This window comes from Helianthus annuus, chromosome 17 (genome assembly GCF_002127325.2).
Source record: "Helianthus annuus cultivar XRQ/B chromosome 17, HanXRQr2.0-SUNRISE, whole genome shotgun sequence".
Lineage (NCBI taxonomy): Eukaryota > Viridiplantae > Streptophyta > Magnoliopsida > Asterales > Asteraceae > Helianthus > Helianthus annuus.
In genome coordinates, this window is record NC_035449.2 from 72,906,557 (window position 1) to 72,913,450 (window position 6,894).

General features: G+C 34.2%; 1 long non-coding RNA gene across 7 annotated transcripts; it reads left to right on the plus strand.

Annotated features, from left to right (window-relative positions):
* The first annotated feature begins 1,734 nt into the window (after nt 1–1,734).
* LOC110869906 lies at nt 1,735–6,543 on the plus strand. 7 transcript variants are annotated; one of them, XR_002553106.2, is made up of 7 exons: nt 3,703–4,165; nt 4,433–4,500; nt 4,602–4,675; nt 4,770–4,830; nt 5,643–5,809; nt 5,913–6,097; nt 6,176–6,543. It is a non-coding gene; the product is annotated as an uncharacterized LOC110869906 (long non-coding RNA). The 7 variants fall into 7 exon arrangements; XR_002553102.2 differs by lacking the exon at nt 4,433–4,500 and adding an exon at nt 1,735–1,857 and having other exon boundaries at nt 3,896–4,165; nt 4,602–4,830; XR_002553103.2 differs by having other exon boundaries at nt 4,602–4,830.
* Nucleotides 6,544–6,894: the final 351 nt, after the last annotated feature.

The window sequence follows — 6,894 nt, forward strand, 5'->3', positions numbered from 1 at the left end:
GAATCCCTCACCAATAGTATATACTTGTATGGGAAACCCCCACTAGATGAACTTACATATTACTGTTACGAACTTACTTTCTATGAACTCGCTCAACTAGTTGTTGATTATTTGCTGCATGCCTTGCAGGGCCTTAGGTACTTACGGAGCTTGCACAAGGAGGAGCAGGTCGTTGTGGGCAAATGGATCGTGATTACTTATGTTACTTCATACATTAATACTTATGATTGGGTTTTCACATTAATGCTTCCGCTACACTTAAATTATGTTGGTTTGATAAACACCTTTCGTATTGATGGATATTTATTACTATTTATTACATGTTCAATATGATTGGTGGCTTGATCCTGGCCATGTCACGCTCCCAAGCGGTGATACTCCGCAGGTGGATTTTGGGGGTGTGACAATATATATATGTATATATATATATATGCCCATTTTGTGCTAGTCGCTTAGATCTCATAAGGGCTTTCAAATTCTCATGGATAGCTATTTGTTAACAAAAATTTAGGACCCATTTTTACTAATCGCACCGGGCTCTTAAATTCTCAGAGGCGACCCTAGGTAAAAAAAAAGGGATACCCCTGAATTTTTGTTCTAGTTCCGCCACTGGTGTGGTATAAAGCCCCTAGGTGCTCTATCACGCTGCATCAGCGCCATGTCACATAGGGGCTTTAAAGCCTCTTTCCTTTAACTTGCATGCAATGGTTTAAAGCCACCTATTAAACAAAATATAAAAAAAATAAAGAGCAAAAGATATGCTCATACTCAAATGAAAGATAAGAAAAATTGTGCATTTATGGTGCATTTAAAAAAATAATAACATATGAAAAAGATAGAAATGTTTGAAATATATTCCAATTTTACCCCTCCTTCATTAAAGTCCCCTTTTACTACTTTTTGGTGGTTTTGATGGAGTTTTTTCGTTTTCTCATTAAGATAAGTTTTCTCATGATCTAAGTACAAAACCATTAATTACAAACTAAATATTAGTTACAAGCCTTATGTAAATTATTTACATAATAAACTCAAATAATAGTAGGACTAAATCGAGCCCACACCCCCGCGTCACTTAACTTGTTTAATCTCTACCATTAATTCCCCGATCAACAAGTTAATCCAATACCTTAAAATACATGCCGATAACACTATAATTATCAACGTAGATTGGTGTTGTTTTAAGACGGGATATATTACTCCACAAGAGCCGATAAACATTATTAAGCCATCAAATATGAATCACCCAACAAATAAAATATCAAAGTATTGGTTCTCACTCTTCCAATTCATACTTCTTGAAAGAAGAAGCCTCAAAACACTAAAAAAACATTCAATTCATTAAATATAAAAGTTATAAACCCGTTTTATCATCGCAAAGTTGTAAAATTTCTAGACCATGTACTTTGATGTCCGAAAGGTAACAAACTCTTGACGGGTACATTACAAATCATGCTAATGTGGAAGATCACACGAAATGCATGGTAACATGACTATCAATCAAAACAGAGATGTCAACATCAAATCGGTTATGCCTCAATGAGCCCACGTCTCCTTAGATAAAATGGAACTTTATAGAATATTGTAGAACTCTATAGAAAAGTATAGATATATAATATTATATGCTTAAAAGAATTGTATAGAACTCTTTAGAATTAAACTTTTTAAGATTTGATTTGGTATAAATACGTGCAAGCCTTATTTGGCCTACACACTAACAAAAAGTAACTTAGAACTATCTCAGTAACACATTTTAACTTTCTTTTGAAAGTCGTTTGGATCAATACAAAATATTAAAATGACAAAACTTACTAAAGACAAAGTGTTACACAAAGGATGAAAAAGACAACTCCGTGAGAGGTGAGCATCTCTTAGTACCAAAAGTGATTCCATGCTTCTGTGTAGGGATGGGATTGGTACAGTACCCGTACCTATACCCGTACCAGTACCGAAAATACCGGTACCGAATTTGAATAAAACTAGGTACCAAATAATGTACCAAATATATAGGTACGGTACGGGTACGAGTACGGGTACTGGTACGGGTATTTTCGGTACAGTACCCGTTTGGTACCATTTTGTTTTTATTTACTTTTTGAGCATTTGTACGAGTACTAAATAGGTAAAATTGACATGAGTACCAATATAGTACGAGTACCAAATAGGTAAAATTGGTACGAGTACTAATATGATACGGGTACCATATAGGTAAAAGCAATACGAGTACATTAAAATTACCATAATATGAAATAAAATATAATACAAAAAAACTTTTAAAGGTATACATAGATTTCGGTACCAGTACCCGTTTTTACCCGTACCCGTACCCGTACCAATACCGAAAGTACCGAATACCAAAATCAATAAAACTGGGTACCGATACATGTACCAAATACCTAAAATCGGTACGGGTACAGGTACGGGTACGGGTATGGTACGGGTACGAGTACGGGTATTTGGGAAAAAAAGCTCATCCCTACTTCTGTGTTTGATAATATTATTAATGTTATTTACCACATATAAATAAGCAACATTTTGTTGTTTTTGGTATTGTACTATATGGATTGGGAGTGTTTCAAAAAAAATTTTGATTTTTCATTTTCAAACTAAAGGTTTTATCTTTTTATTTTAATCTCTTTTAAGTTTTTAATTTTTAACTCAAAGTTTTCTATTATTTGCAACTTAGTCCCAACACTTTTTTTATTTTCAACTTTGATCCCCTATACTTTTCATCTTTTACAAGTTTTTCATTTTACATTTCGTTTAAAATTTCGCGAGTCAACACGACGCAACTGTGTGTCTCTGTGGTTCAACGTTTTTTGTCTGTTTTTCCCGTTTGACAGGCTCGTCGCAACACGTCTATTATTCTATGTTTGACAAGTTCGTTCCAATGCGTGGGACCCTAAATCAACTTAGTTTTTTTCAACGTTTTACGTTTCGGTCTAATTTCTTCACATTAACACACCGCAACGGGTGTGCGTGATTCAACGATTTTACGTATGATTTTCGTTCAGTGTTATTTTTTTCTTTTTTTTATTTATTTTATTTTACGAGCTCTTCTGTTGTTGGTTGTGTGGCATTGGGGATACTTGGCACGACTTTGCAAACGTATTTAACCTATTAGTTTTTTTACTAAAAATAATTTGTTTCGAGTTCACCCCTATACCTCCTTTACTTAAAAAAACCTATTTTTACGTGCATATTTTTATGTACGTGTCGGTATGAATTCGATTTACTCTACGTTTTGATGTAAACTTTTTTTTCTGGAAACGAGTCAGATCAAATATAATATTTTTGTTTAAAAAAAACATCTTTTATGTGCACATATTTTATGTACGTTTCGGTATAAATTTGAGTTGGCGTATGTTTCAACCTAAATTTTTTGGGAAATGAGTGAGGTCAAATATAATCTGTTTCTGTGCTTATTTTATTAATGTTTCGTTAATTTTGTTTCGAACCGAGTGGAGTCAAATTGGGGTTTTCTTTTTTTCAAAAGTTTTAATTAATCTCTTTTGATTATACGTGTCAGCTTTTCCGTTATACACATTATGTTTCCTATGTATGAGTCAGATCCTATATAATACGTTATAATTGTACGGTATAAATTTAATTTACTTTATGTTTTGATCTAATCGCAATGCTTATATTTGTTACATTGAGTTCTATGTCGAAATACATGTCTTCATATGGTTAACGCATCACATAACGTTTAGACTAATACATTTAATGTTTGCAATGTACCCGCCCCGCAACACGCGCGGGTGTTATTCCTAGTTATTATTAAATTAAAACTTAAGTGTATATTATATACTATCTTAAAAGAGAAAGTCGGTGGCTATTCCACCGACCCCTCTTCAATTTCTCCTCTCAAGACCCTTCTTCTATTTTTCCTTCTAAGCTATCACTACCAACAATCGGAATTCCAGAACACAAGATTGACGAAATCAAAATGCATATGAACTCATTCTCAATCCATAAAAAGGAAAAAATAAGAAGCCGGACCTCCACGGTGGTTCACCGTCAAGGCAGACGGCGACGATGGCGACGCCATCGTTTCTGGAGGCGGATGCGGCGGCTCCGATGGGTTCCGTTTTTACAACCATGATCTCCGGCGAACCGCTATGATTTTTTAATCGAAGATTGATGACTCTTAGGCCACCCTCGACAGGTTAGATTGTAGCTTTATTGACGAATTCTTATGGTTTTTCAGTTTTTGCTTTTCCAAGGTTTGTAATTGTAATACTGTAGGTTCCCGTTCCTGCATCTTTATATTGGAAAATGAATTTTATGAGCTGTAATTTAGGGTTAATCTTCATTGTTGCTTGAACTTTATTGAATTTAATCTCCATATATTTAGTCTTCCATTGTTACCATGTTGTAATTTAAATTTGCCCTCTAATTAAATGAAGAGTAAACATAAATTGATGTTCTACAGAGAAATTGAAGCTCTGCACACCAGGTGTTCGCTTAAATGCTCATTTCAGATTTACATTTGAATTTGAGGTCTATTTGGTTTTGTTGATGCTATATAGATTCCAATAAAATATACTGATTACGTTAGATATCACTATGCTTAGATCACCTTATTCTCAAACTTACTACAGGAGGGCTACATCATTCTTGAGTGATAAAAGATACATAATCAGTTGAAGAAGCCTCCCTTTCTTTGTAGGCGGAGGTGAGTATGTCCTATTACCAAGTTATTATTCTTTATTCTAATTGTGTGAGTTATATTTCCTCTTATTCTTTTTATTTTCCAACGAGAGTTAAAGTTTTGTGCCCTTTGAAGATTGGGGATAAGAAACCAGATGATATAAGGACGAATAAAGATTGGTATGCGTTCTTTCATTAATATATTTTGTCATTGTTATGTATTTTAGTTGTTAACTAATCCTTCGCATCCGTATGCAAAACCATTAAAGGTTGAGCTATATATATGTACAGAGCTCTGTATCTGGTGCTCATGTTACTTTCATTATATAGTAGATACTAGAAAGCGATGTATATCCCAGGAGTAAGAAACACGACACTAATCCCAAATGAGGCAGTATAAAAGAAAAGTAAATGTCTGTTGTTTCTAAATATAAATAATAATGTGTAAATACACGGTTTTTTAGTTATTTTTCTCTACGTCTATTCAAAAGCAAATTTGATGTTTATAAAAATGAGATAAGTGTGCAGTCTGTGCCTAAATTGCCATATCATAGTACTTCCCCAGCCTATTAGTGTTAGTTAGAAGTGGAAAGTCTACAGTAAACAATTTGTTTAGTCATCTTTGAATCATTTAATTATATGCTATTAGGTAATAATTTTCTTTGGGTAAAAAATTTCAAGCACTTACTTCCATGTTACAGTACATCATTATGTTGGACTACATGATATAGTCCAGTTATAAATACATTGACTATGTAATATTCAAGTTGTGATGACGCAACTACACTCTTGATATTGTTTTACATCAACAATGGGTATGCCACACTTTGTTTTAATCTACTACTAGACAATTTTACCTATTTAACCAATTTTATTTATTATAAGATAATATTTTATTTTACATATTTGACCCCTTAGATATTAAACGCAATACAGATCAACATATTACTTAGACCAACTTCAACTCATTTAGTCTTTTCTTTTCAATGTAGGTAGTCGAGTTGGATAACAGGTCAAAACTGGCTTTGGTTTGAAACGAGACATTGCAATATTATGGTATGCTTATTATGATTTAATATAAAATAGCCTTTGGGTTGAAGCGATTCAAATTTATGACGTCCCTAAAAAAGGGTGTGCATGTTCCCAACCCAGCTTTCATGTAAGTCTCTTTGAGTCTTCCTATATAAAAAAACACATTCTATCACCTCTTTGTGAATGATTTAAAAAGATGGCTCTGAATTTTTTTTAATTCCAATCATTAGGTACTGTGTAAACACTACTATAGAAGAAGAAAGTGACGATGCAAAAGTTGTTTTCTTCAACGAAGCGTTGGAACAAATGCTGGAAAAAAGTTGGGGGGGGGGGGGTGAACAAAGTTGGGGTACTACCCGTCCTAGCAACCCGGATCCTAAAACAACTACCAAAAGAAGAAGACCAGATTCGCCAGGTACATAAATTACACATGCAAATTTATTTAAATTTTCAATGTAAAAGGGACAATTAACATCCCCTATCCATTACACAGTGAAACAACGGGAAAGCAAGCAAGGAAGTAAAAGGATAATGCGGAAGGTAACGTTTTTGACAAGCCAGAAAAACCCAAATCCATGTTGATTTTCTAGGGGAAAAAAGCCAACAGGAAAGGCTTTGCCTCCATATGCAACAACACAACGTCAACGTTTGAAGTAACGGAAGACATTTTGGCTCCAGCGACAACATGACAAAACTGGGAAGGTAACTAGCAAGGACACCGACTTTTGAAGAAAAAAAACTTAACAAAAAACTATTTATTACTCTTATCAAAGTTGTAGTATGAATCCTCCTTATTGTAACCCGACCTCTATATGTAGTTGAATGTTAGTGTAATCGATTATCACCTATTAGATTACCCAATCCATAGTTGCAATGTATCCACGCCGCAACGCGTGTGGGTACGATTCCTAGTTAAATTATGAAACACAACATTTGTGACATCTTCACAAACATTTAAACTAAAACGATCTTTCAAATAGGTCAAACGAAAGTTGAGGATAAACGCATAACAAAAAAAAAGGCTAAAATGACAAATTGATGAAGTTGCAAGAGTTAAACTATTATTAATCATATGTTAAAAGAGGTTCAATTACTAATATTAGATTTTGCTAACACAGTCTAGGGGTAAGTGCTCAATTTGCATTTCTAATATCACATACACACCAGGGGCGTACCCACCCTAAGCCAAGTGTGGGCGGGCGCACCCCATGA